General features: G+C 40.1%; 1 long non-coding RNA gene and 1 other non-coding gene across 2 annotated transcripts; both read right to left on the reverse strand.

The window, feature by feature from the left end:
• Positions 1-2,636: 2,636 nt before the first annotated feature.
• On the reverse strand, positions 2,637-5,398 carry LOC142601758 (uncharacterized). Its single transcript, XR_012835362.1, has 4 exons — positions 4,872-5,398; positions 3,795-3,915; positions 3,300-3,376; positions 2,637-2,928 (listed from the first exon to the last, which is right to left on the reverse strand). It is a non-coding gene; the product is annotated as an uncharacterized LOC142601758 (long non-coding RNA).
• On the reverse strand, positions 3,517-3,634 carry LOC142601847 (small nucleolar RNA SNORA26). The gene has a single exon (XR_012835456.1). It is a non-coding gene; the product is annotated as a small nucleolar RNA SNORA26 (small nucleolar RNA).
• Positions 5,399-11,815: the final 6,417 nt, after the last annotated feature.

The following is an 11,815-nucleotide window of genomic DNA, read 5'->3' on the forward strand; positions in this document are numbered from 1 at the left end:
CAGATGTACTAAAACCAGTAAACTGAACCCATTTATGCTGTGTGAAACCAGAACAATAGATCATGTTTAGAATGGATTCCCTCTTTTCATCAGCCTTTCTGACCAGGTGTTTCAGAAGGACAGAACAGCAAAGACAGGCCTTTACATGCAACATCATCACTCAGTGGCACGTGAGTAGGTTCATTAATAGCTACAGCAAATTAGGACTTCACTAAGACTACAATTTTATTGGGAAACTTGTATAACATACTGCCAAGTGTACAGCATAAGTGTGTAAGCCACTACTATGAAAAAGCTTATCTTCTGCAACAGGAAGACTGATAGGAAACAAAACCTCAGCTGTCAGCAATGGAAAGAAGTACATCCTAAAACATTTTTATATTTAACTTCTTGAAATTTAAAGCAAATTTCTCCCTTTAAGAAAGGAAAAAGGAGGAAAGCAATGAGCAATGAAACTAATTAAAAGTACCAGTTAAAAAGGGTGCAGTATAGCTAAACAGATAAAATGTTGCTTAAAAGACAAGCTTTAATCAGTCTCCTGGGCAAATCAAAACACACAAAAACGATAGCACTTTCAAACTGTGAATGCACTTCATAGTGAAGCTGTGCCTTTCAGTAAATGCAAGCCATGCCAAAACAGAGAAAAGTAAAAATTAACAACCCAATTTAAATCTGTACCATACTGAAGCAGTAGAAATGCTTAAGGAGCAATATGATAAAATAGTATTAAAATCTCTTCAAATTAATCAGAAGCAGGCAGTCTGCAAAAAAGTTTGCAAGCCCAAGAAACAAACAAGCATGAAAGGCGCCTTTGATAATTTGAAGGCTACATTACAAAAGCCAAATGAATGATTTGTCTGTGATAGAGATTACTTTCCCAAAGTTTTTTTAAAAAAACTAGGGATGAATGAACAAGGACCTGCCTGAAACATTTTAGAACAAATTTGTGACTAAGGACCAAGTCATTAGTATTTAATGGTATTTTTTAATCACCAACTGCACAGCATGAAGTTCAAGAGTTGTAGTGCCTCAAAAAAAGTGAACAAACAAGTCTCTGAATGAGTCAGCACCTAAGCACAGAGCATGGCTCAAAGGAACACACTATTTTCAAAAAGTTTTCAGATAAGTCCTTCAAGGGCATAGCTACCATGAAAGAGAAGGGAATTTTAGCATAGAATTTTAGCATCTTAGGCCATTAATTCAGAAAGGAGAGGAAAAACAGTTTTCATAAGTGAAAAGATTTCAAAACTCTTTTCAACACCAATTGACATGAAAAAAAAAAAGCAGAATACTCAAAGCCAACCATGGCTGCAGACTCCAAAAGATCTTGATTCTGACAAGATCCTCATGGACAGAACAACAGATGGAATTTAACACCATATATTGCATGACTAATGCATCTGGAAAGGAAAACTCCAACCATAATTCTAAGATAGCTTCTGCTCCCTTCAGAAAGATCTGGAAGGGCAGATAGCTCACTGAAAACATCATCCCAAGCTATCAAATGTAAACAAGGAAAACAGGAGAGAGCATTTAGAAATCTATGCTGAATACCATCAATTAGCATTGAACCTAAGAGGGAAGATTTAGAAAACCTGCAAAGGGCAGCATGGGTAAGACATGAAACCACACTCACATAAGGCAAAACTGAATAGACGATCTCAAGTATGACTGCAGAGAACAGAAGTCTATAAAATTACTGACAAGGCTTGTATGAAAATGATTATTTCTCATAGAGGAACTAGAAAGTTGACAGGTTTAATATAAAGAAAAATTACTTTCATATTCCCTTAAAATTTATTTTCATCTTTTATTAAGACACAAGCCCAGAGAAACACTTAGGTAAGCCTAGCAGGCTACAAATAATCACTACCCACCCCATTTAGCACATGTTGAACCAAAGATAACAAACAGAAACACTTCCTGGTTAGGTGGAGGTTAAATCTGACCAAGTATTTGAGTTTGGTCCTTAATCCGCACTAACTCACTTCCCTGTGTAGGTGGTGTGCAGTGCCTGGCAGCTACTTCTATTTTGTATTCTTGCTTGTGCATTCTAAGCATTGGCTAGTAATAGGATGCACATAGGAGTAAGTTACTTGGGCCTAAGCAACTGAAAAGCACATACAAGCCTTCAATCACTAAACAATATTGATCTTGCTCTTCAAGGATCTTCACACTAGTTGTTCTTTATGTACAGTAACATTTTCCTTTTTGTTTATTTGAAATTATTCTCATCCTCAATCCAGAACAGTGCACTATACCCACTACAAGGAAGAAAATTAACTCAATCCCAGGCAAAACCAGGACAGCAGGTAATGGGATTCTTGCTGAGGATGTAATAGTACTTCATTCACATTTGAGAATCTTTTGACTAGCTGGAAAGCATGAGAATAACATAGAGCCTAATGAAATAACTTAGAAGCTGGCCAGTTGATCTCACTTTTCCACTTCAGAAAACCATGACTAGGCATTCAGAATAAAAGACAAAGATTAAGAGGGCTAGTTAAGTTAATTTTAAGTTCAAGTTTGCAGATGGCAACAGAATGTTTCTGCATGACAACGTAAGTGTTCACATGCATAAAACAAAGTCTTCATACAGGAAGTACCTGGAAAAGAAATCTTCAGAACACACGAACTTCTGATAGCATTCTCATGTTTTATTTCAGTTAATCCACACAGATGTAGAAATAAATTACAGCAGTTTTTGTGAAGAAACCTCAGTTTCTACAAATGGCGAGGTTTCTGTTTTAACATGATCTTTGAAGATGTGACGTTTTAGCCATTGCTTGTCTCAATCCCACTTTCAAGACAAAACATTACAGGTGACAACTGGAGTCATCTAGTATGAATTCAGAAATCAGCCGCTCATCAATTCATAAGCTGATGTTTAGTATCAGTTCAAATCCCTTGCACATGCTGGTTTCCTCCCTGTAAAAGAAATTTTATTTGCAGTCAGTATGTATCAACATGCTACATGACACTAATCCTTAAGTCAGAGCCACTTCTCAATACAAACATCTCCATTTGTACAGGACAGGATTTTCCTTTCCCATATCATTAGCCCATTTCAGAGGACCAGCCAGATTAAATGGATCCAGTAACCATCATGCCTATAAGCTTTCCTCAGATTTCTTCCAGTTTAGATTGGCTAAATCTATATACATTTCTAACAATTTCCATTAGTCCATACTAATTTTATTGGTGGGTTTTTCGCTTTGTTTTCAGGTAAGGAAAAACTTAAACTTCTTTAGATATAGATCCATCCACTAACATCTGATAATCCTTTTTCCACTACATACCTGGACACCAATCAATTTATCAGGAATTCTTTTTCACTCAAGATGTTTATCCCATAGGTTCATGAAGTATCAACACACTTGAAAAAACCTAGAAAAATAAGATTTACATGAAACTGATATTAATAGGTAACATGACAATCTGACAGTTCAAAGCCTACCTACAAGCTATTTTGAATGCAGTAATCTGGTAACTTCCTTAAGTTCACTAGTTTCATGAATATGTTCCTCTCAGCATGATCCAAAAATGAGTTTCAGCCTCACCTTTGGGTTTGAGAGAGAACTTTTATACCCCTCTGTGTTGGCCACTTAAGACACTGTCAGACTTAAGAGGGCAAAGCATAAGAGGGGAATAAATTATAGCATCAGTTTTCTCTTATTAACTAAGATGATCTGAACTTAGCATTTACTCAAGAGATAGCACAATTTAGTTGAAATTTGTAAGTTATCAAAAAGCAAGATTTAAAATGATCTGCAACTGTCATTACACTAGAGCACACTTACCTTCTAGTAGAAGGTACTACTATTCATTCCTAAGAAGTCCTGAGCATTGCTTCTAATTCAGGTGTGATCATCCATGGCTAGAATATTTCAAACATGAAGTTGCTAAGTGGGACCCCTAAACAGCACAAAAAAGACAAAGATTATTAATTATAAACTATGTGTAACCAAAGACCTTCTTAAAGCCATATTCTACAAAGCTGCAGAAGTCATTTACATCAATTTTATTATCAAATCAGACCTAGAGCAAAAAGTAGTAAATGGTTCAATCTGTTGAAAAGATTCTTTTCTAAACAGCCAATTTAAACTACACAGAGCATCTTTTAAAATACACTACTAACAAAAAACAAGTTTATTAAACCTAAATTGCTTATAGTGTTGACACTACCCTCAAGTAAGCTGTAAATTTCTAGATTTAACAGACTGATTTTTACCAGCCAACTCAATAGTACCTTGTGCTGACTTAGATATACTTTGTAACAAATTACACACAGAGCTTAACTAAGAGACATCAAAAGTCACTGTTACAGACATACTAGAAGACTGGCCCAAAGGCCTATGCAATCAGCAATTTTTGTTTGAAAAGTTAAGCCCATTTGAACTTAAGTGACTACAGCACTCAATACCCTAAACACTGCAGGTTTTAACTGTAATTTTCTTGATGCAGCCTACAAAAAAGAAAACACTGCACTGAATTGGATTTAAGGTCTGTGCAGCTCAACATCTATAACTTAGGCAAGAACAGGAAAGTACAAATACTTGTATTTTTTATTTTCCCACAGTGCTAGGGAAACATTTCAGCCATTATTAGACTAAAGTTTAAGGAGGGAGATTTGGAAGACCATGGAGCTACCTGGCATAGGTATATTTCAAATTTAGAAAGAACAGGAAAGATCTAAAGATCTTAAAAATTTAGGCACTGATGGTCTCACAGTGATACCAGTACCCTCAGATACGTTCTTCTTAAAGTGGTACAAAATCCCAGGATTGAAAGCCCTGTTTCTGAAACCCAAAGCCTTAATCTAACCAGCCTCAGGCTGTGAGATATGTGGTGCGGCCGGTGCGCCCCCTTACCTATAGGCGTTCAAAGGCACGACTCCAGATCCCCAACACTTCCCACTGGCAAGGCCTAGCTTGCTTTGCCTTCTGCCCAAGCCGGGAGCGGCCGAGCGCGGCAGGCCAGCGGGCAAACCCTTCCGAAGCATCGGAAGGCCTTGCCGGTGCCTTGGGACGCTTTCTGCCGCCATCCTCCCCGCCGGGCGGCCGCCGTGGGGGTGAGTACGGCCCACGCCACACACTGCGGAAGGGAGAGATAAATCAGCCCAGAGCAGGGGCGGGGGGCCGGGGAGAGAGAAGGGAGGGGGACCGCATGTGCCTCACGACAGGATACAGGGCGGAGGGGACGGCTCCGCACTGGGTTTCTGTGAGGGAAAGGTGCTCTATCCCCCTGTGTTGACTCCTCGGACCACCGCCAGGCTCCGAGAGGGCAAGATGTTAAGGGAACACCCGAGTAGGCCCGGCCTCGCCCCATCCCCCCCCGAATCCCACACCCCGCCCATCAGGAGCCCGGGGCTCCTTGTGAGAGCAGCTGCAGCAGCCTTACCGCAGCGGCGGGCGGCGAGAAAAGAGGGAGATCAGCCTCTCCCGGGGCCTTAAATACCGCCCCGCCGCTCCCGCGAGAGCCCGCGCGGCGCCTGCCGCCGGTGGAGGGGGCGGGGGTAGGGGGAGCCCGCGGGAAGAGCGTTGTCGTCTATTGGTCGAGTTGGCGCACGTGACCCCGTCGAGAGGGGGCGAGGTGGTTGTGGTAGGGTGCGCGTGCGGAGCTTGCGGCGGTTGGTCTGAGCACCGGAGTTCTGAGCGGGCGTCGGGGAGAGGTCGCTGTGCTGCGCCTCCCCTCCCGCGTTCCCCCGCAGGGAGACGGCGTGGGGCTGCCCCTGGAACAGTGGGACGGCCAGTGCCTCTGGGCCGCCGCGGTCGGGGGTGGGGAGGTGGCCCTCTGCCTCAGTGAGAAGCGCCGCGGCTGCTCAGTCGCGCTCCCTGCGGCCGTCAGTCAGGGGCGGACCCGCGACCTGGGCCATGACGGGGCTTTCGTCTTCGCCGGGACGTAGGTGTCGACCTCTGCCCATCCGAACTCTAGGGACCCGGAGGTCTTTAACTTAGAGAAACAAAAGTGTCTTCGGTGTGAAGTAGCAGCTGTGTAGCGGTTTTGAGGAACTAAATACTGCTGATCTCTTTCTAAACTCCCATCTAAGCCCTTCTTTAGGAGGCTTAGGATCTGTCTGTAAGGATAGCGAAGTAAGCCTCAAGCCTGCGCTAATACCCTTGCTGACATTACAGCACATGCAGCTCACTCTAGAGCACGCCTGGGTGGCATGGTGGAACCAGGCCTATCATCCTGTGAGTGCACAACGTGGATGTGAGACACAGCTCTTGTTCTGCCTCAGCTGAGATGTGCTACCTGACTGGGGATACTGCTAAGAGGTTTTTAGGGTGAGTACAAGCAGATTAGCATAAACTGGGAATTAGTAATTTGAAGCACAGAGACTTTGAATGTTGCCCAGCGTAGGTAGGAGCGTTAACATCTTGGCTCCCGTGGAGCAGTGAATTCAACAAAAGTCCCTGCTTCACAAGGAGGTGGATATATTGCTGATAATTCATAGCTTCCTGTCTCAGTGAGAAACAGTATGTCTTGGCTCATCCTGAGTTGCTACCAGCACAGCACCTGTAAGTGTGTGGAAAGAAAATAAGAGGTTGGCCCACTATCCCTGAGAGTTTTCTGAACCCTGCATTTAAATTCCCCTAGCAGGTCTAAACCAATCTGTTTCAGCCTGAAACAGTCACATAGTTGTAAACAAGAGATAGCTCCAGAAATTGTGTTTTATAATTTCTAGTTACTTCATCTGTCTGATACTTGCTTAAAACATTGTTGCAGAGGTAATCCCTGTGCCAGTATGTTTATTGTGAGCACATCAGGATTCAAAAGCTGTCTCGGGGCTCGAGGTAAGTCACTCTCTGTGTATGAATTCATGAGGTATGTAGCTCCAGGTTATTTCAGGTGGGGTTCTCTGCAATCACCATTTTCTACAGTTAGACACCTAAGTCTGATCAGTCCTTTCTTTTAATGTAGCCAAAAGGATGAAGTAGCATCCAACCTTTACATTTTTACCACCTGTGCCAGTAGGATGTATGTCAAGCTCAGTTTCTTCTCTTCCAGTACAGAATGCAAACTGGCACCTCTGTTAGCACAGCAAACCAGTGATCAGGATCCATCCCGGACAAGCATTTAAATCATTCAGATAAAACCCTCCTCCTTTTTCTTCCCCTGCATGAGCTTTCTTCTGTCTTCCTCATACAAACTTTGCACTGTTTGCCTTCTCTCTGGCTCCATGAAACTTACTTTCATGTCTGATGGTGGCACAACTTCAAGAGGAGGAATGCAGAGGCCACCTGCCCTGTCTGTTGCTTCCCAAAACCTCATTATAGAGTAAATTATTGTCCTAACAGGGTCAGATGTGGATTTGAGCCTCTTTACATGCAGGAAAGGCTCTCCTGTTTCCTGGGCAAGTGCCGTAACCATTGAGTTACTACCTGAAAGACTGCAGGCAGATCTGCCGTTTCCATGTTTTGTTGGAGGGAAAGAGCTGCCTCTAACTTTTATCTGAACAAACTTCTGAGCTGGGCACTTGAGTCTGCCTACAAGCCTGGGTATCTCAGGGACTTGTGGGAATGCCCACGTTACTGCTGGATCTAAGGACAGCTTAATTTTGAGATGGATCCTGGATCGCTAACCAGGAGAGATGTGGGTCTGGTCATGAGCAGAATTTGCAGGAACTTGAGTTATCATGAGAGCTTGACTAGTGAACATAAAAATGTTTAGGGGGGAGGGTGTATGGACAGTTGTTACAAGAACTACACTTAAGAATCAGATATTTAATGTGTCTCCTTTGCTCCACTCTGGTCACCTCATCGTGAAGAAAAGCCTTTGCTTCTTTTTAGTGTGAGAGGTTAGCAGGTTCTATGCACGCCCAGGAAAAACTGTTGGGCATCTGGTAAGCTATGCCAGTAGATGTTGTTAGGCCTGTTTACATTAGAGCACTTCCACTTTAGGTAGTCATGGAGAAGAATATCTGAAGGTCTGCCTTTTGAAGTTAGCTGAGTGCCTTGGTTATTAGGATTTAGTCCTGAGCTGTTTAAGGAGGCTGTGGTGATCTGAACTCAGTTGTTCAAATCTTAGAGTGGAGCTCTGTCTTTGTGGGATGCATGAATTTAATCTCAAAATCACTGGTCTGATACATCTCTCAGCTGAAAGACTTTTGAAAAACATTTGTGTAAAAATGCCATGTTGTGTTCACCACAATGCACAATTGTCATTAATGTTTCATTTCAGTGTCACTGTCTTTCTCCACACTGATATGAAGGAAAACAAAGCAAGTAAAATCTTGATGTGACCATCAGTTTTTGCAGATGGATGACAGTATTGACAGGTTTGGGACCTTACAATGTAGCAGGTTGGGGGTTTTTTTGGTTTTCTTTTTGGTTTGGGGGGCTTTTTTAGTATATTTTAAATTCACACTGAAAATAGACTAAATGCCACTTACAGCCTGTCTGCTGTCAAAATATGCTTTTTGTTTTTTTCTTAGAGTGTATGTTAGTTAAAATTAGAGCCTGCAGAATAGAACAAAAATAATAAATAAAATCTTTGGAGAAGAAGAGGAGGGTGAGTCAGGATTGTTATTTCCTTTCCAGAGGCAGAAATAACAATACATTTTTGTTAGAAACTTAAGTTTTCTGTAACTTTTGCTCAGTGAGTCTCTTCTTGTTTGATAAACTACTTCCATGGCTAAAAATTTTGGTTATCTCTTTCTAGGCGATACGGATGATTAGAAGTTAAATAGTATTTTTCCAACTGAAAGCACATTTTGCATAGGTAAGAAAAATTTCAGTAAAGTTTGCTAGGGAACTTCCTTGCTGAATAAAATACCTGATAAAGAGGCCATTCTTCAAGCTTCTACTTTATGAAAATGTGGGAATATTTTCAGTTGAGTAGTGTCAGGGAAGATTAATATTATGAAAACTGATGAAACAATATGCTGAAGTTCTCTTATTGTCACTGTTCAAAGCTCCTAACACAATTTTTCTGAAACACAATTAAGCAGAAGGAAAAAGGCAGGAGTAAGATATTGTGGGATAATTACACCTGTAGGCCATTATCAAGTATCAAACTGGCTCTTCATAGAATAGACTTTTTAATGGTTATCACTATAGAACTCTTAGGCCCTTTTATCTATTCAGTCAGCCTTTGGTGTATTTGCCATCAGTGTATTTGCGTCTGTCTTATTCTGTTGTCTTTGGGTTTTAAAAAAAAAATTAAGTCAGATGCTGTAAATATATTTTGTTTTCTTCTGTAAAATAGCAAATTCTGAGAAAAACAAAGACATGGTATTCCATCTCCGACAACTAGTATAATGTTAAATCAACATAGATAGGTAAGATTCAGAGATTAATTTAATGCAAAGTTTTATTTTCTGTACTTCATATTTGGTAGGTGACAGTATGATTTGTTAGGATTCTAAAGGTAAAGTTTTATCATATTTTAAATAAAGATAAATAATTTCTCGGGTAATTTAAAAATGTTGGGTAAGCATTGCTTTGAAGCTGACAGTCCTAAAGAATAGTGATTCCAAAGTTGGGTGGTTTGGTGGTTGGGTTGGTTTGGTTTGGTTTGGTTTTTTTTCACTAACAGGCCCCCAGGAGACTCCCCACATTTTCTGTGGATTGCCATGAATTTTTCATGGACTACAACCCACTTTTACTATCAGAATTTCAGGTGTAAATAGAGTGGCTTCTGCAGACCTACTATGAGCCATGCACTACAGCCTCAGTCCATGGACTGCAAGTTGGCATTTGGCATTGTACTAAAGCTCCCAATCTGTTCTGCAGCTTCAAGCTTCATGGAAAATTCTTAGTCCTCATGCTTGTGTCTACATATTTTCCATTCTGTTAAAGACATATTGACACTTTTTGTAGAACAAAATTTTATGCAAAATACAAAGTACAAAAAAGCATTTGTAAAATTCTAAACATACTTTCAGTGCTGACAGTGTATTTCAGATATCTGAATTCTCTTTTAATTCTTATTATGTAGTCTCTCACCTTCCAGAAAATATAAGTATTGCTTTAACCACCTTTTCCGTTAAAATGCCCTTTTAATTGCCTGGAAACGTATCCTAAATTTGATTCTGTTCCAAACACTTGTTCAGCAAAACTGACTGATGATTACCCATTTCTGGACCAGAGTTTATTACAAGAAAAACATAAATGAACCCTCTGTGGAATTTTCTAAGATTTCTGGAGAGGAAATGCAATATCCTCTTTGAGGCACAGAGTGAGCAGATATTCTAGTCCCAGTTTTGCTACTAACTTTTCAGGGTAACTTCAGACAAGTTGCTAAATTTCTGCTGCCTGTTTTCTTGCTTTGTAAAAGAAGCTAATATTAACTTGCCACCCAATAACTTGACAAGTCTGAGTGAATGTTTGCAAAGTACTCTGAGAGCTTCAGATGGAAAATGTTATGAAAGTCCAAGCCTCTGCTACCCAAAGAGGATATTTACAATAGGTTCTTATTTTATGTAGTGAAATAAAAATGTTCAAGTATATAACCAGATGAGACTAAGACTGATCTAAAATTAAATGCAGGAGGCATTTTTTTTGACCTTTCAACAGAAATTATATAAGCACTCTTAGGATATAAATAGTCCTTTGTTTTCCTTCTCTTTGTCTAACACTCGAAGAAACACAGGGTTAGTTGTTTGTTATAAAGAGATAGGGCAATGCTTTAGAGTGGAAACAATTGTTCACTGTTCTTTATTTATACAGTTCCTATAATGTTTGCAACTAGCATTTGTTGCTTTTCTTAGCATATTTTTATCTTCAAAAAGCTGTAGAAATAAACCTTCTAGTCCTGAAAATGACACCAGAAGAAAATCAAAACACTCATCAGCCCATTTCAAGTACGACAGTTTCTTTCCTCTTACCCAGTTTGATATGTGACTGAAAAGCAAAAAAGCCAGTGCTAAACTATCATTAAACTGGCATGTAAACACTTGTGTATTATTTCCTAGTTTTATTATGAATCCTTAGAAATAAGACATGAAATGTGTCCACCCTTAAATGAAAGTATTTTTATTAGCATTAAGGATAATGATACCAAATTCTTCACAGAACGATGTGTATGTATGTGCGTATTTCCATATATGCTTATTTTCAACACTAGTAATTTCCTTGAACAGCCAATAAATGCGTAATTAATAGCAATTTAATTTTGTGGTTTTTTTTCTTAAAAAAAGTTTAACAAAGAGAAACCACCTGAAACCTTACCCCAAAGTAAAAGGGATTGTCATCAGTGAGAAAGCAAAAGTATGAAAATACCTCTTACCTTTTTCTTACCTTTTTGTTTTCCTTGACATTTAAATATGTGAGGTAAATGGCTTTATTAGTTACCACATGTTGTTTCATTTAAACTTTTAATCACCTTTCAAACACAGTCATTTGCTTCATGACTTTTCACTGAGATCAAGTATGATTTTCTACAGCAAATGGGAATAAACTGGCTGCAGCAAAGAGTACACAACTAGGCTTCTGGAATAAAAGGGATCTGCATTTAAAAAACAGCAATAGTGCGGTACTGTCAGTCTCTACAGGCTACTTAGAAATGCACTGGAGGCCATTCAGGCCTTGATTGCTTCAGAACCGAGGCTGGGGGTGGCTAGTCCTGAAATGACACCTTGGCTTAACTCCTATTTCCCTTGGTTATGTCAAGAAAACCTGCGATATTATGTATAATCCAGTCCTCAGAGTTTAAGCAAATTAAACACTTCGGATCAAATTCACATGGAATATAAGATCATGAACTTAATAGAATTATATGGAAGATTCTTTTTTTCTCAGTGTTACATTATTTGATGGCTCTTTTTCGTAGTGATTTGCGGATCTATGAAGCAGTTTAGTAGCCCTGATGA

This window comes from Balearica regulorum, chromosome 4 (assembly GCF_011004875.1).
Source record: "Balearica regulorum gibbericeps isolate bBalReg1 chromosome 4, bBalReg1.pri, whole genome shotgun sequence".
In the NCBI taxonomy this organism is placed as follows: domain Eukaryota; kingdom Metazoa; phylum Chordata; class Aves; order Gruiformes; family Gruidae; genus Balearica; species Balearica regulorum.